Genomic DNA, 25,099 nt, shown 5'->3' with positions numbered 1-25,099 from the left:
TTAAAGGGACACATGCACCCTCAAATTATCTCCACATACATTTTACACAAATCTAAACCAGGACCTCTGAACCAGTTAACTGTCCACATCACGCATTTTTGGACACCCCTGTGCTTACCTGTAGAATGTTTGTAGTGACACACAAGCATTGCTTCTCAAAACCTCAAGAATTCACAGAATCTTTAAAAAAAATGTTTTTATTATGCTAATCTCTTGCACAGCTCCAATGGCACTTGCATCCCCTGGCCTGCAACAACGCATACGAGCCCAGGGAGTAGTAAAGACAACATATGTCTCTACGGCATGCATTGAACAGAACATCACTCACATTCAGAGTTAATGGCTCACTCAATGTCGACCTAACAACATGTGTGCAGTCTCCAGATTATTCATTTAGCATCAACCTCCCCGGTGTGATAGTCCACTTGTGTCAAGAGAAGCAAAAAACTGATTTTCCTAGAAATAGGTTGATTTGTTAACTGAAAGACCAGAACTGGAAACATGCTGGTTTGAATATATTTAAAATATGGCAAACCTGGTTGCACACTGCAATTTACTCACATTATCTGTACGAGATGTAATCTTCTTACTAAACGTGTATTTGGGGATTATGATGTAGTAACTGTCACCTAATTTGACTTGTTTTGCTGATTTTAAATGACTGTGCATTTTATCTTTTCAAAGTAGATCAATATTATTTCAGTGTACTGGCCTGTCAAATATTTTCATTACCTTATGTTTGTTTACAGTGAGTCAAGAATTGGTTTCATGCTACAGATCTCAGAAATGGGACACAAGGAATGGAAGGGAGCTTTGGTATACACACTTTTTACAGTCAGGCAGATGGCTATGCCAAGACAGAACATGGTTTCTACGAACGTCAGACCAATGAAAGGAGCAGACACCATATGAAGAATATGATGTGGAATTTACACTAATCCGAAAGCATACCACTGGCTACTTCCAGAGTCCTCTTTTAAAAGCAAACACCACATTTTGATATTGTGGACCTTGGCCCATTCTTTTTTATTAGTCACAGCACCATCTACTCATAGCAAGGATGGCAATGGAGTAAAACACCATCAAAAAACTGCGTGGAAGTCAAAACAGGCATGATGCAGAGTATAAAGTACCATGAACCTGGTATGTGAATTGGTGAGTCCCAAAAGAATGAGAAAGTGGATCCCTACCAAGGAGTGTGCTCGGCAGATACAGAGTAATGCAGAGAACTCTGCGTTTGAGGGTACAACTATTCCAACTCTTACGCGAGGGGAGAAAGTGCACTGCAGAAGTAACCTGTCTCTAGGACACTGCATGGAATAAACCATCCACATGAGCCCCAGCAGGGTGCATCAGAGCAAACAACCTTAACCTACATCTCTTAAGGAACTGAGAGGGAAAAAAACACTTGAAATCTCGCATCACGGATGGTGATGTGTGGAACGGTTGCAAACAGTGATTCATTTGTAAAAGAATGAGTGCCGGTGCCCAGAGTTCTACTTAGAGGTTCGCGGCCAGCACTATTAAATGTCTGCTCACTGAATAACAAGGCTGCAGTAGTCTTGAATCCATCTCATGCTTCTTGAATCCAGTCCCAGACACTCCCTGCCCCCTTCATCTCACTTTTGCTAGTTCCTTTCCCTATGCGTGCGTTTTCCCTCCTTAAGAGGAAATCAATAAGGGGTGGTCCCCAAAAATGAGTGCCAGTGGACCCACCGGCTCAAATTAAGGACTGGTTGCAAATAGTCTTAAGTTTAAACCACTGGCAGGCGCTCTGGGTAGCATTCCAAGCCATTGTTCTGTCACTCTGTGCCACAGTAAAAAGACTAAGTGCCCAAGGGTATTCAAAGTCCTGGGTCTCTTGCTCTCTGTGCCAGGGGATCCAGGCTATACCTCATTGAGGAGGCCGAAACCAGTCTAGGGTAGCTTGTGTTCCCTTTTTGAGGGGGCCTCGCCTGGAACGTCAGGCTGTATTCTTCCCATGAGGAGCAGGGTAAATTCTGATACTGTCTAGATCGGAGGTCTTCAAACTGTGTGGTGCGCCACCCTGGGGGTCCGTGGCCGTGTTCACTGGGTGGGGGTCCACAAAGGCCTCTAAGTATTTGTAAATAAAGATGCCCTGGAAGCCTGTCTTTGATTATTTGTTGTTTTACAGGCTATCTTCATTTGCACGCTGTGTTTCAAGTGGATAAAAAAGCAGGTCAATTGTAATCCTGAGCTCTGTGGTAGCAGGATCAAGGAGGTAGAAAAAGTTAATAAAATGTTCTAGTATTTGTTGTTTTTCACCTTTAGACAACTGCTTATAAAATAATTCACACACATTAAGTGGCAAACAAATTAAGCTAATAGTGGGAGAGACACTTTTAAGTTATGAAAATGAGATCACTCCAAATGTCCATCTGCGATAACCGGAAGTCACAGAATTAAATCCTGGTTGGCACAGTTAGGAAGAACGGCTTGTTTATATATAGTGCTAAGAAGCCCCAGTAGGTAACAACAGGCACTCTGAATACATGTCATTATTTTAAATTATTACTTAACACAGTATAAGCAGGGCCACAAATTATGGAGCAGATGAGAAATATTTATGTGGCAGGGTTGACTAAACTTAGCAACAGGAAATGGCAAATTATGTGGCATAATGCAACACATTTTGAGATGGTATTGTTGGGGGGTATTTGTCATTTTTAGTGTCAAGCCTCCAAGAGCATGAACTAGTGCATGAGTCCCGCTTGTGAGACACTGTTAACACAAGCACTGGCATAGCCAATAGGTCTCGCCTTAGGCCTTTATAAGTGATTAGGTATGCAGCAGATTAGTACACGATAAAAGCTTTCTCTAGGGAAAGAGAATGAAACCCAAAGCAAATATTTATAGTCTTTTTTAGGTCTCGCCTGTCGATGCGCATGCGCATCGAGCAAGCGAGACTATGGGGGCTTATCCACTCTTTGTCCAACTTGCAAGGAATCGTGGCGATTCCTTGCAGTGCCCGTGACTTTTAAGCTCAATGCGCATGCGCATTGAGCTTAAAAGCGCGTGCACATGCCCCCAGCCGCCTGCCTTGCCTACTCTCCCAGCTGGTGCCGCTCCACCCCCTGCGGCATCAAAGGCTTTCACGGCCGGCCGGCCATGCTTTCAGTTTCACGACTGGCCGGCCGTGTGAAGTGCATTTCAAAGCCCGCTCTCCCTGCTCCGCCCCCTGCTCCGGCCGAGACGCATTTCTCCTCCCTCCTCCCCCCTCCTGGGTCAGGTTACCCTGCTTTCTCTTTCGCTTTTTTTTCACTAGTGATTAACTTTTCCTTCGCCTTGACGCCGGTGGATGCAGCGTTTCCTCGCTCCTAGGTAGGTGTCTGGCTTTTGTGCAGTTGGAAGAGCTTCTCTGCAGCAGTTTTCTTTCGTTTCCTGTGTTTCTGTTGGCTCCTTTGAAGTTGGAATGTCATTGGAGTTGGGTGTTTGTGACTTTCTTCTCGGCTGGGCGGTGTTTTAATGCGGGAAAGGAATTGCGTGTTTATTTTTATTTGTATAGCCCCATACTCTTTTCATGTTCGGTATGGTTACTTCTTGTTGGTCTCAAACTTAAACTTTCGCACAGAAGTGTCTGTAAAGTGAAGTAGTTGTTCTAATGTAGCTGTTTGGATGGCATCGCGGTGCTAGGCGCAGGTGAATTCAAATCAAACCAAGTAATTAACCCAGTCGAAAAACATTTAGGGTACTTTGTATTTAAATGATTTATCAATGCGTTTTCTTTCAGATAACTGAAAGGTGCAACACAGCATTTTAATGATGTTTACATAATCAGAACTGCATGTATTACGAACAGTAAATGCTGTGTGTTGAAATTCAAGTTCCGCTAACAAAGGTGTGCTATATGCTTTAACCGCGCTACATGAAAAGCTAACACAGCATGTGAAAATAACTTTACTTTTCAGGAGCACAGAGCTCAGCGCGCGTGGTCGGTGCGATAAAAACTTCACTTGTTCATGCACACTAATTGCCTGCCAGCGCCGAGTTATTTGCAGACAGACTGTACACCGCACCGCAGCCGGGTGCTTCATGCCAAAGTGTGCTCTGCAGAGTTTAACATGCTCATTCTCGCGTGGTAGCATGTAGAGAAGGTGCTTCTTGTGTATGTTGTCATGTATTAACATTAATAATAAATCGTATTTCGGAGACTCCAGCATACCTGGTACACAGGTGATTTGCAAGACACGTTTTATTTCTCTCCCAAACACAAACGCATGCAGACAGACATGCTGTTGCTGCAGAGGTCGATGAAATCTCCATAAAATTATCGAAATTAAATATAATTCACTGTTCCTTTGGTTTATCAACTCCTTTACACTTTTGAGTTGCGAATGTGTACCATTAAAGAAAAGAAAATACATTTAAAAAAAGTTCAGAGTGCCTACTTTCTGAGAGGTGTGAGGGCTCCAACAAATAACTTGAAGTAGAAGCTGGTTTTCTGTGTGATCTTGTTTTTTCAAGTCGTTTTTAGGTCTCACCCTCACCCACACTCACCCTCACTCTCACTCATCCTCACTCACCCTCAACCCCTCACCCTCACACTCACTCACCCTCAACACCTCACCCTAACTCACCCTCACCCTCACTCAACCCCTCACTCACCCTCACTCACCCTCAATCACCCTCAACCACCTCACCCTCACTCACCCTCACCCTACCTCAACACCTCACTCACCCTCACCCTCACTCACCCTCAACCCCTCACCCTAACTCACCCTCACCCTCACTCAACCTCAACACCTCACTCACCCTCAACCCCTCACTCACCCTCAACCCCTCACCCTCAACCCCTCACTCACCCTCACTCAACCACAACCCCTCACTCACCCTCACCCTCACTCATCCTCAATCACCCTCAACACCTCACCCTCACTCACCCTGAACGCCTCACCCTAGCTCACCCTCACCCTCACTCACCCTCAACCCCTCACTCACCCTCACTCACCCTCACCCTCAACACCTCACCCTCAACCTCAACCCCTCACCCTCACTCACCCTCACCCTCACTCACCCACACTCACCCTCACTCTCACTCACCCTCAACCCCTCACCCTCACTCACCCTCAACCCCTCACCCTCACTCACCCTCACCCACCCTCACCCTCACCCTCACTCACCCTCAACCCCTCACCCTCACACAGTGCAATAGGTCTCAGACCATTTCAGTTAGAGCTTTTAGAAAGGTTTATGGCTTTTTTTATTTGTAATTCTTTAGCATAGGCTACAGGAAACAAAAATGCTAAACATTTACAAAAAAAACCCATAAACAATTCTAAAAGCACTAACTCTAATGGTGCGAGACCTATTGCATTTCCAATGCTTGTTTTAATGATGTCCCAGTTCCGATTTTACAGTTAAATTACTTTACTGACTACATGAGCGGTTCTGTAAGTGGTGGATTGGAACGGGTTCCAAAGTACTAGGATGCGCCTGCAGAGACAGCAGTAAAAGGGGTGACTGCTGAATGAAGGCTTCTAGATAGAGTTGGTTGATGCTGTCAATATATTGTCTGCTGCAGGCTGCTTGCGCGTCCTGCAGTAGTGCACAGACAGGGTAGGTGGGATGAGGATGCTGCCAAATGTTGCCGGTGCCCACAGTTGATAGTGTAGGGTAAAGTCAAGAGACATGCCGAGTACACAGAAAGACAATTCTCTTGTGGCAACGGGATAAGAGTTACCACCTAACCGGAGGCTAGGGTGTGACATTAGGCAAAACAAAAAATGGACAAAGCAGAGAGGGTAGCGGTGGTTAGGTCATGTCAATGTCTGTGCCGGAAAGATCGAACCAATAACAAGTCAAAATTTGTCGCAGGTGGCATCTTTAGACTACTGTACGCACGTAGGATGTATAACAAATTCAGACTCTTGCATAGTTTGCATGCACCCTAATGCAGCTTCTATGTGCTGCATCGCAACAGTTATTAATCTGTGAAAGGTACAGAACAAATTTGGCTAAGAATGTACAAGCACGATTCACGTACCGCCCGGGAATGGCTATGAAATGCAGTGCCAGGTCTTTATGAACCTAGCGCCTAAAGTAAACAAAACACAGACTCTTATGACGCGCCCAAAGTAAAAAAAAACAAGAGTGTGGCGGCTATGAAGAAGGATGAATCCCAGCAAATGAAGCAGCCGCGCACCTTTCTTTTATTAAGATGGTGTCTAAAGTGAACAAAAAACAAAACACAAACACTTACCAACACAGGTCTCAAAGTACAATTGTTACTCTGTGAAAGGTAGGGAACAAATGTGGCTAAGAATGTAAAAGCAGGATTCATGTACCGCATAGGAATAGCTTTGAAATGCACTGCACCAGGTCTTTATGAACACGGCGCCCAAAGTAAAAGAAACAAGAGAGCGTGGTGTCCATGAAGAAAGATGACGTGTGGCCAATGAAGCAGCCTCATGCCTTTCTTTTATTAACACGGTGCCTACAGTTAACAAAAAACAAAAACACACACACTTATCAATGACTCCCAAAGTAAATAAAAAACAAGAGAGCGCCGTAGCCGTGAAGAAAAATCAAGCGTGGCAAATAAAGACGGTGCACAAAACAAAAACAGTTATCACTGCAATCCAAAAACACGAGCAGAGGCACACAAAAAAAAAGTGCTCACTGAGTATCATAAATAACAGAAAGAGTATGAGCACATGTAACCTGAGCAGTCCTCTTGGGAGGTTACAAAAGTCTAAATGGAGGGACTATTATTCAACATGCAGAAGCAGACATTTACAAAGGGCAGCAACAGGAATCAATGATAAAGATGACAGTTGCTCGAAGCCCACATTGTAGATACAGCATCGTTTCTTTCTTATGTGTAATTTCTGAAATGATGCGTTAACACATAACCGTACAGTACACCCCAATCTGCCCCACTCCAATCGGCCCCGCTCCGATCCAAAACAATCGGCCCACTCCAATCGGCACTGCTCCGATCCAAAACAATCGGCCCTGCTCCGATCCAAAACAATCGGCCCTGCTCCGATCCAAAACAAGTGGCCCGCTGCGATCCAAAACAATCAGCCCCGCTCCGATCCAAAACAATCGGCCACGCTCCGATCCAAAACAATCGGCCACGCTCCGATCCAAAACAATCGGCCACGCTCCGATCCAAAACAATCGGCCCCGCTCCGATCCAAAACAATCGGCCCCGCTCCGATCCAAAACAATCGGCCCCGCTCCGATCCAAAACAATCGGCCCCGCTCCGATCCAAAACAATCGGCCCCGCTCCGATCCAAAACAATCGGCCCCGCTCCAATCCAAAACAATCGGCCCCGCTCCAATCCAAAACAATCGGCCCCGCTCCAATCCAAAACAATCGGCCCCGCTCCAATCCAAAACAATCGGCCCCGCTCCAATCCAAAACAATCGGCCCCGCTCCAATCCAAAACAATTGGCCCCGCTCCAATCGGCCCAGCTCCGATCGAAAACAATCGGCCACGCTCCGATCCAAAACAATCGGCCCCACCCCGATTCAAAACAATCGGCCCAGCTCAAGTCCAAAACAGTCGGCCCAGCTCAAGTCCAAAACAGTCGGCCCAGCTCAAGTCCAAAACAGTCTGCCCGCTCCAATCAGCCACATAATAATAATAATAATCCACATTTTGTAAAGCGCACAATCACCCGTAAGGAAGGGTCTCTAGGCGCCGTCGGGAAGATTAAGCAAGCTATTGCCCAGAGTCACATGGTGCTGGGCTAACCTGCCGCCGGTGTCAGGGATCGAACCGTGATCCCCAGATTCCGGAGTCAGTCGCCCTAGCCGCGGCGCCACACTCCAATCCAAACCCATTCCAATCCACCTAACCCCAATCTAATCCACTTCCCCCACACCAATCCAATCCACTCCACATTAATCCAATCTAACCCACAACAATACACCCCATCACAATCCAAATCACCACAATCGAATCAACCCCAATCCACCCCCCCAACTGCAATCCAATTAACTAAACTCTAATCCACCCCAACCCAGTCCACCCCTCTACAGTCCACCCCACCCTAATCAATTTCAATCCACCCCTCCTCCAATAGACCCCACCCCAGTTCAGTCCACCCCACTCAATCTAATCCATCCAGCCCACCACATTCCAACCCACCCTACTCCAGTCCAGTCCACCGCACTCTAAATCACCCCACTCCAAACCACCCTACTCTAACCTAATCCAATCCAATCCAATCCACCCAATTTCAATCTGCCACACTCCAGTCCAATCCACCCCATCCACTCCAATCTACCCCACTCAATCCAACCCACTTTACCCCGATCCAATCCACCCTAAATCCGTTCCAACCCACTCCACCCTATTCCACAACACTGCACTATACGACAAGCTCTGCCACTGAATCACTGACCTCTACTCCCCTCAACTCTATGACACTCTACTCCCCCTACTCCGCTGTACAACACTTTACTCCAACAAATCCAGTCTGCGACACACTACCCCCCCCCCAACTCCACGACAATCCATGTCACTTACTTTTAGCCATGCAGAACAGCAGCCACACTGGTGTACAACATGGCAAAAAAACACTTTGCCAAAGCCAATAGCTCTTGCATAGGCGAGACCTATTGGCTTGGCCAATGCGTGTCACACATGGTAGCACTGTCTTGGCAAAATATTTTGCTTAGGGGGGCTCAAAGCAAAAAAGTTTGAAGAGCTCTGGTCTACAGTGAGGAGAGTGTGTGTGAAAAAATAATGGGTCAGAATGCTACTCAAGCAACTGTTGGTGTTTTACACTATTGGCAAGCATTTCTACAATCACCGTTTGCGTGTCTGATCTAAGCCTCAGGTGGACAAGGGTATACCCAGCTGTGGGTCCCACAGTCACTTAGCCAATAGGATACAAGGTATACCTCATTGATGAGGCAATCCAAGGCTAAACTGGTTTAGGGTTGCTTCCATTGCCTTCTGAAGTGGCCTCGCTGCAAGGATTGTCATATAGAGCAGGTTGTGTCCTCATTTGCATAAGGTGGGGGTATGTCAAGAGTGACGGGGGGCGGGACGATGTTTTGGGATGCTACCCAGAGCAACAGCAAGTGGTTTAAACTATTTACCTCTAACTTCTTGCATGCTCAATAATAAATGGAATGTGAGGTAAAAAAAGCCACTTACTGTGGCACCCTATGTGCAGTATTCATGCCGTTGAGCCAGGTATACTGGAGGATACAAGGCATCATGGACCGGGAGTGTATTGAGAAGCCTAGAACTCATTCACATCTGTAGTACGGCTGGCGCTCAGTGCCACCGAACCAGATACACAGCATGCACACTGTGCCAGCAAGCTGGAGGTTTGGCAAGAAATTCTCACAGTGACATTGAAAATTAGCACAGTGGGCAAGAGAGGGCCAGTGGAATAAGAACGTGGCTGTCGATACACAGCCAAACTAGCGCCTAGCATGTTTGAAAATGCAACAGTTTAGAGGGCACTGTGGACAAGACAGTCAATGAAGGGGGAAAAAAAAAAGAGGCTAATGGTGATACTTTCACTCCTACGAAAGCAGGTGTACAACGGGCGACAGATACTGAAAGCACCATCCAACATGGGGCACTAGTGATGCCACACAGAGCACTGACATTAGTACACAACTGTTAAAAATCAGTTGCCAACCCAAAAGTACAGTGAATAAACAACACAGGGCAACAAACTAACCTGTGGGCTATGTGTCTCTGTTCTATATGCAACAGTGGACGGTGCACTTCACTACACTAATCAGTGTGTCAATAAACGGGCACACAGCACCGTTTAATCCGAAGAGCGGAGAGTGACAGGCACACTGAAGCATGTCACGGAGAAAGAGGGGGGGGCATCACAGCACCAACGAACCGCTGCACAACAAAGCGCCAAGGACAGGGGATACCAAAGGGACACTTAACTGGTCTCATTGCGAGAGGTATCGCGATACTGAACTGGATATACATGGAAGTCAAAACCATGCAGTCAATAGGAGTACACGGCATGCAATGCGTTACCAATATATCTTATGCACTTGGGGCATTATAATGACCCTAAGTAAGAAAGAAGAGGCGGTCCTATCAAACCCAGAAGCATGACAGGCAATAAATAAAGGGCAATCAAAGCAAAGCCACGACAGGAAAAGCAACACATCGAAACTGAGCTATTCTCGGGGCACGTTCTAAATAGGGGCAGAGTCAAGGGGGGGGGGGGGGGGGTGTAGGCGACCACAGCGCTTCAGAACCCAGCATAAGGCGAGCAATACAACGCCAATACACTGGGCCCGGAAGAATCTAGGCCTCGCCTCGAATCTCAGTTGCTTATGAAGACGTGACATGTTTAGTCACCGCCGCTTCACCAAAAGCCTGTCCTTTTCAGGTTTTAGGGGGAAATAAAGGATTTATTGAGAGATATACAAATAAATACATATCAAACAGTAACGAGTCGTGTCTGCCTGATCAGTGGTGCCCCCCCTCCCCCTACAAAGGATGCAAGGTCAGCGGCATCGGGGTGAAAATAACACAGAGTTCAAATGAATTAAACTAGTAGCGCTTGGAGTGCGCTGTGGCGCCGCGGCGACCGATACCTTCTTCCCCTGCTGGTAATGGCGGCGGGTCGGCTCTTCCGGCTCGAGCCTGCTGACAAGCCCTCCGGGGAACGGTGGCTCTTCCTCCCGGGAGCTCTCCTCCTCCTCCTCCTCCTCGAGCCCGCCACCTGCTCCCCCGGGCCTAGGCTGCGCGCGGGCTGCGGGTGGCACCGGGCCCACCTGCGCCCGGCCGACCCTCCATGCCAGGGCCCACCTGTGCCAGGCGCGGCCTAGTCGCGAGAGCCAAGGCGGGCGCGGCGGTGTGCAGCAAGCAGGCTGCGTTTGAATTTATTTTGTTGAATCCAGGGCCTAGCAGACTGACAGAGCAGGAAGAGGCGCTACAGGGACAGCCGCCGCGGCCCAAGCAAGAGCCCAGTGACGTGGTGCCAGTAGAAGAGCACGCCGGGCACCGCGGCCTTTTTCTTCTTTTTTTTTTTATTTGCGGCCTTGCATTTCTATCTACCCCTCCTTCCTCTCTCCCTCCCTCTCGCTCAGCGCCGAGGCCGAGCCCCTGGCACAGCTTTGCAACAGAGGCCCTCGGCAACAGGGAGAGTCGATTTACACAGGCAGCAATGCAGCCTCTTCTAGACTCTGCAGCCTGGGCCTACAAACAACAGGCAACCATGGACACGAAGAAACGCCATAAAAAAAATATATCAATCTAACCGTGGTGCTCTATGGGCCACCATTTGCACGGCTCCAGGCAAATACCAGATCAGGCCTCTTTGGTTGTTAAACGATTGACAGTTATTACCCAAATCAATTAACTCTTGTTTTGTAGATCACGAAAACCTTGGCTGCCCCTTCCAGAGCACAATTGCCATACAGAGCAACAACGCCAATGCTCTATTTGGTCTCTCATTCAGTGAGGTTTGTCTTAAACTTAACTTTGCCTTACATGCAGACGCATACTTCTTAACTTACCCTTATTTGGATGATGTCCGCTTTTCAGTGATTTTCGCCATCCTACAAAGCACCATGCTTCTAAAGACTTCAATATAGATAACCATTTTTGCCAACCTGCAACACCTTCCTAAAAAGGTTTAGTCCTCATTGAATGTATGTGATGTGTTCATCCTCATTCGCGAGGCAACAAACAGGTTGACATTAATACACAGGTCCCGTGATGCAAAAGGAAGAAGAAAAAAAAAACAGCCCTTCGTCCCATTCACTCCAGACATCTTCATTCGCACCTCTGCATTATCTTCCTAGAGCACAACCACCAGAGACGAGTTGTTCCCAAATAAAACGCAGTGACTGCTACTTGAGGCCCTGCCATTAGAAGTGTGCACAATGCAGTCAGTTTCCGGGGTCGGACATTATTAGCACAACTGATTTAAATATGCCTCAAGTTGTAACACGTAAAGCAATGGTAGAAATTAAAGCCAGTTCACAAGAGAAGCAACATTCCAGTTTTCACTCGCACAGCCAAACGCCCTTTGTGCCAGCTGTCAAAATGTTTTACAACTTGCAGCCTGCTCCTTTCATGGTGGTTTAAACCAATCCGGTCTTCCACCCCACAGCCCTGCCTGTACTGCTGCAACCCTCACTGCAGGGCTCATACAAGCATTTGCAATGCAATAGGTCTGGCATTTTTGAGCTATTGGCACTGTAAATGACGATGCTTTTTATTTATGTGTTGGTTTTAAAAAAAGATAAATAAAAAGGCATCGTCATTGACAATGCCAATAGCTTAAACTCTCGCAAATACGAGACCTATGGCATTGCACATGCCAGGGCATGTGCTATAATTATTTTTGCAGAGGGTTAGGAGAGAGTGTGTATTGCCTGCAACAGCAGGCAGGACAAAGCTAGTTAAGAAAATAGTGCTCAGAGGCTGTAATTAAAGTCTACTTTTTAATTTCTAAATAACACACGTAACAGGGGGTGTCTCCATGGGAGTTACAAAATGAGACAAGGTGGTACTGAGGAGCGACTACTAAGCCTTTTAACTAATGAACAGCCACAGTTTACCATGAAAAATGACAATCCAATGAAAAATATGGGCGGAGAGTGGGCGGAGCTTCAAGTCCCTACCTGAATACAGCATGCCGCGCATACGCAGCCCAGGTTCGACCTAAAAAGATACAAACCCAATGCAACCTAGAAGTCTGTAAATGCCACAACGCAAATGGGTTATTTTAAAATATTGACTTGCTGAATATACCACATGCCATAGCACCAATAAGAGTTTACTAGCAAATGAAACATCATGGAACAAGGGTCCAAGACTCATTTGGTTTCCCACTGAACCATTTCTCTGGAAGGCTTAACACTTGGATAAATATGGAATGCCCTCAGCAGTCAACTATGTCCAAGCACAAAAGATATACAAGCCCCATGTATCCCCACTGTCCCCTGTACAGTGCTCCGTTGCTAGCCAGTGGAGTCTGTGCTTTAGAAATATCAAAATATGCACACATAGGATACACAGATATAAAACGAGCACTGGTTTCATGACACACTCACAATAGAAAACACCTGGCAGCACATTAAGGATCCAGTCACAAATGGAAAGAAGGTTATAAACACACGATTCCTTCAAGCTATTATTCATCTGACACTTGGGCATCGGCACCCCACGTAGGTGAAACGTGATTTTCACACATTAAGAGAGATTTTCAAACATTAAGAGCGTTTGTTAAAGGAGGACTCCACACATGGCTCAAGTGTCCGACTGCCATCAAACTACAGTTGTGTTACATCCAAGAAACCGATCTAACAGGCCACAACCCTTCTCTCATTTTGTACCTTGCAGATTTTTTCATTCCAGAAATAAATGTTTAACCCTGAGATCAAGGTCAATCCTCGCTACCACTGCAAGAAGTGTTTAAAATTATAACTGGGGAAGAAATTAAATGCACTGCGACCAAACCATAAAACTGCATTCCTTTTCTAATTATTCACATCCATCCTCTTCCCAGGATAGATGGCCTTGTACAACAAAAAATAAGCACTTTAGCATTCACCTATTTAACTTCTTCACTTGGGCATTCCAACAGGGCCTTAAAAGACACGCCCTGCCTCCTATGGACCATGGATTGGTTTAAAATCTATTATTTAGAGAAGCTGTACTTTTGCATCTAGAACTAACCAGAATACCTTTCGATCACAAATTATCTACAAATATCTCTTAGGAATGCCAACACTAGGAAAAGTGGAAATGTAATGTAGTCTTTTAAGGGTCTAACAGTTATTATCCCTAGTGTCCCCACATCTATTTAATTAGCAACATAGAGAACAGAAGAGGATGATTTAGGTGGCAGGCAGTCTGAGGTGCCTGAAGTAGTAGGGCAAGTGTAGGCCGTGAGACTAATTAATGTTTGCTGTAGGACAGAAAGAGATAGATAAGCAATAATTGGAGAGCTGAAAAGTGGGGAATACGATTCACCACTAATTTCCTTAGAGCCCCCCCCCCCAAGACCATTTACAATGGACGGTCGGGTTCTGGCCAGAAGACCTGGCTACAAGACTAACTGCACATCTACTGGAGGGATCTGAGACAGCTCGGTTGGCATAAAGACTGAGAACTCACATAGCAGGTACCAAGGCAGATGGAAAGTGTATTGTGATATTTTCCTGAGATGCCCAGGATTCCGCCGGATCGCTGGTTACCAACCCACAAGACGGCTCAGTCCATGTACCTGTGGGTGGTTGTATGTGGGCAAAAATACATGCAGGATCCAGTTGGCCGAAGCAGCTCAGTGAGCAGCTTTATACCACCCAGCGAGAGTACGGCAGATCAACGTGGGACTCTGGACAAATAGTTATGTGTCCAGTATTTTGCAGCTAGAAGACATCACTGAGGGAACCCAACAAAACAAATGTCAGCCACAGTTCAGCCAGAGGGCCATACATTGAGTCACCGGAATTGAAATAGTATGTCCAATGCAGTGCTCCAAGACGGCTTGGCCTAGGTACAGCCAGAGGGCCCACATCCAATTCTAGTCCCCAAGAAATGTGAGCTACTGCACCAGCTAAGTGCTTGGTACAGTTCTGCAAGCTTTACCATATAACCCCTGCATTGGCAAACGACAACACAGACACACTTGGTAATGAGACCAACAGTGTACCGCCCACCAACATGGTCAAAGTGCAGCAAACAGTAGAAGGCAGTAACTGCCACACGGTTCCAAGGTCTACCCACGAACAATGGCTTGGTGGCGGGGGACTCTTAGGTCACATCTGTATAACAACGGATCTGATCAATACAGTGTTTAAAGATGGCTCCTATTGGTTAAATCAAGGGCACCTGTATAGCTCTTTCGTGAGAGTTTCCAGAGTCCTGTGAGTTTGTGACTATCAGTGTACTCTGGGCCTTTGCTGTTTGACTCCTTACAAGTGACTTAATAGCCAGGTAATTGCACATTCATGTTGTCCGGGGTTTATGTTCAGAGTTGCGTTTTAACGGCTGCTGTTGTAGAAGGTAATTGCCATTGTAATGCTCTGTTAAGGCCCACAGCGTTCCTTTTACTGGGCGTGCTGGGTGGGTGTTTTCTCTGCCATTTCATGTGGAGTGATACATGGATTGTGAACAGTAGGGCGCGTGAGCTCGGTGAGGTTCAAGTATACAGTGCCACTGCAGTGAGTAGCAAGAGTGCAGTGCTGTTTAATGTGTTCCACTACAAGTTATGACGAACTCTATTACTATTATTTATATCTGCCCTTCCGAAATATCCTGAATGTAGAAACCCCATGACATTGCCTATCATATTATTGCTTCCAAACATCATTCGGTTTTTTTGACTGGAATATGAGAGTCAAGTATTGCAGCACTCTCCCTATTTTATTTCTTCGTGGACAGCAATGTAAAATTAACCTGTTTAGAAATCAGAAAGTGAATCCACGAAATATATTTGACAATCACATCTCGGCACACTTATCCAAAAAGCAAAACGTTCTAAAAGGCCTCGGTTGTTGACATATACATTAACCTAAAAGGCCTCGGTTGTGGACATATAAATAACCCTAAAAAAATTCGCAATAAGTCTAACGTAACATGATAAACATGCCAGCATCTTTAAAATGTGTAAATTTGCTTAGAAAATGATAAATGCCACCAGACGGACATAAAAAGCTTAGGTGTATGAAGGGTGAGTTCAGGAAAGGGGACGTGGGGAGAGTTCAGGAAAGAGGGGGTAGAAGTTGAAAGCGAATGGGCGGGGTCTGACAGCGAGAAGAAGGGAAGTGAGTTTTAAGTGATGGTGCCGTTTTCCATGATAAAAGCTGCATTCAAAAGAGTGGGGCTGGGTCTCGGAAGGCCGTCTACGCCCACTTCCCACAATGTCACAGTCAAACCTCTACTATAGGGATACAATTACACGAGTGTCAAGAACTCTAGACGGGGATATAAAGAGCTGCTTCGTTTCTTAGGGGTTTCTGTGCGTCTGGGCATATGGAAGGCTGCACACGGCAGCCCACCGGAAACCATAAGCGCTCAGGCCCAATAACACCCCTCCACCCCCAGACTCACTGTAAAGATTACTCAAAATTCAGACAAACAAATAACATGGGCCAGCTGAACCCTGCACAGCTCATCTGCGACGTGTACAGTGAGTACAGAGCAGGGACCATGGTTCCTCTTGTGCGGTTTCACTCTACGTGTTTCCGGAGAACAGGAAAAACAAGTTAGGCTGCGCCGCAAAGAGCTCCTACTGCTGTGCAAATCAGGGCCAGTGACGCACGTACGCACGCACAGTGCCTAAGCGGTACGTATGCCCAGAGGCCGATGAAAAACAACAAGAAAACCAGACAGGAGCCAGCACTGACTAACACAGGCCTAGCCTCTCCCCACTCACTGGGCTTGCTGCACTGCATCAGCTAGGCCCCAGTTGCACACACACCTTCTTAGAGGCCTTGCAGACAAGGAGGAGACTTGGGGAACCGAGGCCTTTCTCCCCGGTGACACCGAGCGCCGCCCCCCCCAGCGTTAATTACGGCGTCAAAAACAAGCTGCAAATATTTCACAAAAGCGCTCATTCAAATGTGGGCCCCACGCCAGTCGTCACAAGACATAACATATCTTTCTTAAAACGCCCTTATAACTAACTGCAGCATTGTCCATGATTTTTCCTCTGCAATAAATCCGAGGAAAAATGCTTAAAGAAACGAGTTTAAAAAAAGGCCAAATGATAACTAAGCAGTCTGATTCAACCAACACAACGCAGGAAGAGCCACCGCCCGACTTAGTTGTCTATTTATAGCGATATATTTCTTAACACACACAGCGCTGGCCCCGGTAAACTACATTGGTTTTTAAATGACCCACAGCGCCGCCTGTGAATACGGTACACCTCAAGGCACTTGTGTATTTAGCTAGTATTTGTCTGCTTCTGGGCGCTGTACCAACACAGCATGAGAGAACTCAGCTGTCGTTTGTCAACTGACTCACGAGAGGGCTGGCACATCTAGGCCATCGGCAGTGAAACCGACAACAGATCCCTCCAGGGGAGATTTGTCAGCTGTGGGGATGGAAGTACCTTTACCGCGACACCGAATAAAGCAAGACCCCACGATTGCACTCGTGACAACGGGGAGGTGTATGTTTTGGGGTGTTTACTAATGCCCAACAGACAACCCTGGCTATGTGAACAATGCACAACAAAAACAGACTTGAAAGTGCGTGCCTTTTCAATTTTGGAAGAGGTATTACAAAATAATATTTTTTATCGGGATTGATACATGCAAACAAAAATAACCTATGCTAATGCCACGTATTAGGCCTTGTTATCGGGAGAGAGAGAAAAAACACAAATATACCTCAGTGGGTGTTTAAAAAATCATATGAATACGCCTGTGATAGCACTCACTCTCGGGGGATCTACGTTTTCTCGTGGATGGCAACACTTTCTAAATCTTAGTTTTGCTAAATAAAAGGATGGACAAATATAACGTGAACTGCTCTTAATCGCACCGTGCCCTATAATATAACGTCCTGCCCACGGCGAGGCACCAGCGTGGAAGAAATCGCCGAGCAAGGCTTCCCTCGAGCAGCGAGGCCTCTTCCTACCAGTGACTCCTCACTCGAGCAGGAAGGCCTCGCTGTTGCTTTTCAAGGCCCAGAGATTCTCTCTGCCTCGCTCGCCCCCACCCAACCGGCTCGACGGTTGTCTGCGTGTAATCTCCCTTTCCCTCTGCCCCCGAACCACCCACACAGGCCCCCAGCAACCCGGACACACTGCTGGCAACACAACTGACCTGCTTCTGGGAGTCTTGCATGTAAGTGTGCTACTAGGCCGCATTGACTCCAGGAACTGCTGCTCGGATTTCACATGCGTGCAAGAAAAAAAAAAAGCCATCCCTCTGGTTAAACAACAGCCAAGCGTCATGTGACCCTCCCCGGCAAGATGATGTCATGAGGTCAAGCTGGCTTGGGGAGGAGGAAGAAGGAGGTGTGCAGTGAAGGCCTCGATCCTCCACACACTGGGGAGGAGAGTGCCAGGGTGTAGGAGTGCAGGTGGGCGCCATCCACGGGGAAAGGGAGAGGGAAACGTGTAATTCTACTAAGCAAATGTGCACGAAGATAAATATTAACAGAATTAAACGACTTCCTGTCGATTCTCAAAGCACAGGAACAGGCCACAATACAAATCAACAAACCAAACAGAAATCCGGCTTATCAGAAAATAGAAAAAGACACAATTAGTGCGAGGTTTCACCATAGTGGGTAAATCGCTTAGAAAATACCCTCTAAGCCACAAAGAAAATCACCACGGAACAGAGCGGTAAGACTGGCATTTTAAAAGCGGCAAACATGCAGCAGGTCCCACTACCGCATACAGATGCTAACAAATAAAATAGCTAAAGGCCTTGTCAGAAAATATGACCCAATCACCATTTTTCATTGCATGAAAACCAAAGGTTTTACTGGATAATGCATTTAACCACGCCATCCTCCATTACAAAGCTGGTATGACATTAAATACAGCCCAATTACCAACCTAACCGCTGAACAAAAACAACAGAACGACATAATAAAAACTGAAATAAAATAACCCACCCTCCCTATTAGAAGAGTAGGGCTCTCCACACAGCCCAATCATTGGAATCGGATGTGCCTAGGTGGAAGTCTTTTGTATTTAAGTTAACTTTTTCGGATCTCATGGATAAATGGACCCCTGCTGGAGAAAACAGTGTGTTCTGGAGTGGAATCCCTTTACAGTAGCGTTATTTAGGCCTGATTTGAACAACTCTAAATAGTCCACAACACCAACATACCTCCAACCACTTTCCAGTATACAAAAAACAAACAGGCCTTGACTAAAAGCCCGCCTCAATCCAAATAAATAGACAAACCACGCGCCAAACATAACCAACCACCTTCAAAATAAAATGGCATAATATCCAAGATATAAACAACAAAGAAACCTAGGGGTCTAAGAAAGGAGATAATCAAATTATCTCAGGGCGTCACCATTAGTATTAAATATATTGATGACAACACTGAACCGTAGTGACAATTGTAGGACAATATCTATCAAACACTATGTCTACAGTAATTTGTGAGTAGAACCCAAGAGGTATTCGTCGGATTCCCATCAAAGAACTTGCGATGATCAATGTTATCATTTGGTCATCCAACACAGGCAATTAAGTCTCTTGATCATTGAGACCATGATCTTGCCTTGTACCATAATAGGGTCGCTGCCCACAAATATTTCTTAGGCCAAGTGATAACCTGATGATGGGTAAGAGTGCAGTGCAAAAAAATTGTGAAGGTGGTGAGTTTAAAAAGGATAGAGGATTAGGAAGGTAATTTTTTGTAGGGGTCTAACCTCTTCCTAGTTAAAACCAAGAACAGTGCAAGAGAGCAGTGTTAAACAAATAACTCAAATCCACCTCCCTACCACCCCCAACATCCTGGGAATACATCTGCCTTGACATTATTAGTGAGGGCAAACCGATATGCTCGCTTCACAGCATTTACCACCCACCCAGGGACAACCTCACCTTTTCCCAAGAAATAATGGAGTTGATCTCAACCAATTCCGGACGGCAACTCACACAAATATACCTTGGTGACTTCAACCTCCACTGGAACGATCGCAACGACGCAGTGGTAAATAGTCTTAAAAATTTCCTCGATGCCCTTAACCTCACCCAAATATGCAACAGCCCGACCCATGAGAAAGGTTCTACCCTCGACCTGATCATCTCCAAAGAGGACTCTATCCAACTCGAGTCCATCCAACCCTGTGACTGGTCAGATCATCATATTGTCACATTTTTTATCAATGAAAAAGTCAAAGTTAACCCGGCTCAACTCTCCAAGCCCAAAGTCTGGAAAAGAGACTCGAAAAAGCTCAACCCAGGCTCTTTGCCCCCTAACAGTTGCAACCTCCTACTGCCACCGACAGGCGCTACAGACGTCCAAACTCTGACTGACCACTATCTCAACGCTATGACCTCTATAATTAATGAGGCTGCACCTATGGAGCTGAAAAGAGTCTCTACTAAAATCTCCAAACCATGGTACGACGGGAGTCTCAATGAGGATAGACGAGACATGCGAATGGCAGAGCGTACCTGGAGATCAGCTCCCTCTGCAATGCACCTAAAAGAGCTGAAGAAAAAGAGAAACGCCTACTTCAGGAAAATAAAACGCTCAAAATCAGACTTCTTCAGCCTCCAACTCGACCAAGCAAAAAACCGCCCGAGAAAACTGTTTGAGCTAATCAGAACACAATCCAAGGAACAACCCCAACCGCTCAACACTAGGCGTGAGGCACCCTCCTGTGAAGACTTCGCTGCTTTCTTCATCCAAAAAACTGACAAAATAAAAAGCGATCTCCTCATTGACGCAAGCCTCTACTCCAAACCCCAATGCCTAGCACCCACTGAACCAAAAAACAATGCTACATGGTCAACCTTCGGCACATACTCGGAAGAAGAAATTGGCAAACTGCTCAGCACCCTGAAACCATCCAATCACCTCACGGACCCCCTCCCTGCCTCCGCAGTAAAAGACTTTACCCCTTTGCTTCTCCCTCTCTGGACTAAAATTATCAACAGCTCACTCCAACAAGGAAGCATACCTGACTCCCTCAAAGTTGGTCAGGTCACACCTCTACTAAAGAAACCTACAGCCGACCCCTCTGATCTCAACAAATACCGTCCCATCACCAATATTCCTACTCTCGCCAAACTGTTGGAAAAATGCGCACAACTACAATTGACTAAACACATTGAGCAATTTGATCTCCTCAACACCCACCAGTCAGGCTTCCGAGCAGGACACAGCACAGAAACTGCTATGACTCACATAATGGACGACGCACTTCAAATGCTAGACCAAAACGACACCTGCCTCCTCATCCTTCTAGATCTCTCTTCAGCATTCGACACCGTTAAACATGAGAATCTACTAGAACTACTAAACACAAGAATGGGTTTATCTGGAACTGTTCTCAAGTGGTTCACTTCCTTTCTTCACAACAGGTCGCAGAAATTCAAGAGCAACAACCTGATGTCCTCGCCAATACCTGTAACGCTAGGCGTCCCCCAAGGATCCTCTCTATCCCCAACTTTGTTCAACCTAGTCATGGAACCTCTCACCTCCTTGCTACAAGCATCCAACGTAAACTTTCACATGTATGCCGATGACACTCAGCTATATCTCAACTACAATCCCCCAAAGACATCTTGCGTCTGAACTCAACGATCAGAAGCACCCAATCTTGGCTGGCTGATAACCACCTCAAACTCAACGCTATGAAGACTGAGTTCCTTCTGATCTCACCTCCCACGAAAATATCTACCACACAAACATGGCTTAAGCACCTAACAGCACTCAATGTCCAACCGACCATAGTGGATTCAGCAAAATCTTTAGGCATAACACTTGACACCAACCTCAACATGCAGCAACATATCAGCAAGGCAACAAAGGGAGCGAACTTCCAGATCAATACTCTGAGGAAACTTAAACCCTACCTCCCAGCCAAAGACTTCCAAACAGCAGTACAATCGCTAGTCATCCCACGTATTGAATACGGCAGCACCGCCCTCTGCGGACTCCCCCTAACTACTACCGCACCACTAAGAGCTTCTCTGAATGCTGCAGCGAGACTCATCACTGGGTCAAAAAAGCACTCCCATATTACCCCTGACTTGAAATCCCTGAATTGGCTGCCTTTTGAAGCCAGAATACATCTGAAAATCGCCTGCATGACACACAAGGCGGTACACCTAAACTCACCCGGCTACCTCGCTCAGAAACTGACAATCTCTGGGGGAATTAGAAACACGAGAGGCACAAACAATCTTCTGCTGAAACCTCGAAGATTCCGGAAGGAAAAAACATACAAGCGCTCCTTCTCAGGATTGGCGCCTAGGATTTGGAACTCACTCCCTCCCGAAACCAGGCTTATCTCTTCCACTACACTCTTTAAAAAAGAAGTAAAAGCTATCCTCATGGCTAAATACACTTGATCTATTATCTCGAACTCTGTTAACACCCTGCACCGATCTGTACTACATGCTTGACCCATTTACTTATTTGTATGAGTTGTCTTATTACTCACGTGATGGGCTTTGCAGCCACCTATTTGTACTGTGTGATCTATTGATTTATTGTTTGACTATGTTCCCTCATGTACCCCTCTATGTAAAGCGCTCTGATATCTGTTGAAGATCTTGTTCGCGCTATATAAAACTTTGAAATAAATAATAAATAAATAAATAAATAAAACTGCATAGGGGCCAACATGTTTCAGCCTAAACGGGGAAGACCCAAGGCTTTCTTCAGGGCCTCTGTTCTAATTGTTGCTACTGCAAAGTGATTATATAAAGTGAAAAAATTAATAAACGACCAAAAGGATACGGTCAATGCGGTTGTATATCCTCCATGTCAATAGATGACTGAGTTCATCTGTAACAATAATAATACAAACAGTGTTCAAAACCATATAGAACTTGTCCCACTTAATCTCTTCATAGTGAGATTGAAAAAGAAGTAAATTAGTGACACTCACCCAGCACGACCGGGGAATGTGCCTCACCTCACCTGGACACATACTCAGGAATATTTGAGGCCACGCTCTACAAAAGTAAGGAAACACGTGCATAATGCAATCTGGGTTAAAAGAAATCTTTCCTCTCTCCAGTGCATTCATGCCCGCACTACAGTTATTATCCCCAACGTAATGTTCTAGTACTGTTCAACCCCAGAATATCTCAGGCATACACCTCTAATGAGGTCTCAAAAACCAAATGCCGTTCTCTTAGTAGGTCTGATCCTGTCATTGCAGTCGATCGTTAAAAAGTTCAGTATATATATCATTTCAAAATTTACTGAAAAATCTCTTCAGCCCATGAAAACATCGCCCTCTCTTAGTGCCTGCACCTACCTGTCCGTCGTTGCCTCTGGCAGGTCCCGAGTTTGGGGGAGGCAACGAACGGAACAGGCGCAGCAAATAAGAAGGTGGCTGTGTTAGGTGAGCGTCCAATCATTGACATGCTCACCCATTTGTATTTTGAGCCAATCGTGTGCATCATAATCTTAATGTTTAAAAGTTGTCTGTGCTCATAAGCGGGTAATAGATACCTCAAGAGGAGCCAAAGAAATCATAATGCTTACCCCAAGGGAACCCGGCTCTTCGTTAGTATTAAACCGGCAGGTCCGATAACACGCGAGACAATTGGAACTACAGGATGACGTCATGCATCCTCGAAATGTAGTTCCGATGTAAATGCGCCCGGTTTTAGTGAAAGCCGTAAAAACTACACGCTAATACCCCAGGGAGTCAGAATGTAATATAAGGTGAACACAAGTGAGTCAGCTTATCTCCTGGGCTCGCAGATCAGTGTATGATTCTGATCGACAGAGTGAATGCAGCGCGTGATCCCGCGAGACTGCAAAAACTACAGAGTGACATCATCCTCCTCATAAATGTAGTTCGCTTGAGGCAACTGCGCCTGGTGTTATAGAAGGCAGCAGTATTGCACAAAGGGAACATCGTATATATGTAAGGAACCCCAAAACCCAAGCATTAGCTCTAGTGCCCTATATATGAGGCAAATACAACAAAGATGGTAAATATGTGAGATCATCAAGTGTATGCTTGGATAATGATGTCATCTTGATCATGTAGAAAAATGCACAATTTCTCAGCCTTATTGTGCTGTTATAGGGTGGTCCAGGGTATTTCATCGTTCAGTCCCTGACGGTCCGAGCACAGCTTATATATCCACCGCTGTACTTTCTTAAAAAGAAATTTGGAAACATCCGAGATGTGGGTAGGAATCACTGGTTTTTCTAAGACCGTCCAGGTGAAATCCGTTTCTTTGTGACCCTGTTCTAAAAAATGTTTGGTTAATTTGGAGACATTCTTATTACATCTAATCGCGCTTTTGTGCTCTAGCATGCATGTTCGAACCTTGCGTGTCGTCATCCCTATATATCTCTCTTTACAGGGACAGACCAATAGGTATATGACATGTGAGCTGTTACAGTTTGAAAAGCGCTTCAGAGTCCAAGGGCGATTAGTCCCTATGTCAATCTGAGTTGTTCTACATGTCTGGGCACAGACCGAGCATGCGCCACAAGGATGGTGTCCTTGTATTGCTGGAAGGTCCAAGAGAGTGTTTCTGGTCTCTGTGAGTCCTTCCTTAGGGCGGGTATGTACCAAACAATCCCGAAGGTTCTTTGAGCGTTTAAACGCGAAAAGGGGTTGTTCTATCTTTTCGTTGGTACAATTCAATATCCGCCATTGGCGTCTCACAATTTTCTGAATCTGGTTCGATTTTGACGTGAAAGTGCTAACAAAAGTCAAACGTGTAAGAGGAGGCTTCTCAGTAGGGGGCTCTATTAGTGCCTCACGATTGTTATTGCTAGCTCGTTTGAAGGAGCGTTTTAAAAGTTTCTTCGGGTAATGTCTGGCTTGGAGTTGACCTGTAAGGTTATTGGCATGTTTCACGTAAGTTTTGATGGTAGAACAGTTCCTTCGGACCCGAAGAAACTGTCCATATGGCAGATTGTCGCGAAGCGACTCAGGATGTTGACTGTCATATAACAGAAGGGAATTTCTTGCCATAGGTTTTCGAAATAATTCGCTCTCAAGTCCCCTCGGGGTGGCGTATATGGAGAGATCCAAGAAGGCAATTCTCTCTTTGTTCATCTCTATGGTGAAGCGTAGAAAGCTATTTCGATTATTCAACCATGGGTGAAAGCTAGTGATAGAATCTGCCTCACCCCGCCACACCACTAGGATGTCGTCAATATAGCGCTTCCACCAAATTATTGACGAAAAGAAGGGGTTATTGGCCGTCAGTAATTGCTCCTGCTCAAAGACATGGACATAGAGGTTTGCTAAGCTTGGCGCAAAAATGCTCCCCATGCTCGTGCCTGAGATTTGGAGGTACACCGTGTCCTCAAACCTGAAATAATTCTCTTTCATAGCGATTTTGGCTAGCGACATTATGAAAGGAACAGGAGTAATAGTATCCAGGTCAGTCTCCCCCAGGATGGAACAGATGGTATCTAAAGTCTCATCCTGGGGGATGGAGGTATACAAAGATTCAACATCCAGTGACAC

General features: G+C 45.9%; 1 protein-coding gene across 3 annotated transcripts in view; it reads right to left on the bottom strand.

Moving 5' to 3' along the window:
* ZNF687 (zinc finger protein 687) overlaps positions 1 to 25,099 on the bottom strand; it is a 259,083-nt gene that overhangs the window by 168,307 nt on the left and 65,677 nt on the right. The window contains exon 1 of one of the 3 annotated variants that reach the window (XM_078670294.1): positions 17,763 to 17,830. The exons of 1 other annotated variant lie outside the window; for it this stretch is intronic. The gene's annotated coding sequence lies outside the window, so the exon portion shown is untranslated. Of the gene's footprint in view, positions 1 to 10,565; positions 10,692 to 17,762; positions 17,831 to 25,099 lie in introns of those variants that run through there. One more of the 3 variants, XM_078670296.1, reaches the window with a different exon arrangement.

This window comes from Lissotriton helveticus, chromosome 12 (genome assembly GCF_964261635.1).
Source record: "Lissotriton helveticus chromosome 12, aLisHel1.1, whole genome shotgun sequence".
Taxonomy (NCBI): domain Eukaryota; kingdom Metazoa; phylum Chordata; class Amphibia; order Caudata; family Salamandridae; genus Lissotriton; species Lissotriton helveticus.
Note: the sequence above shows the minus strand (reverse complement) of the source record. Positions and strands in the feature narration are given on the sequence as shown.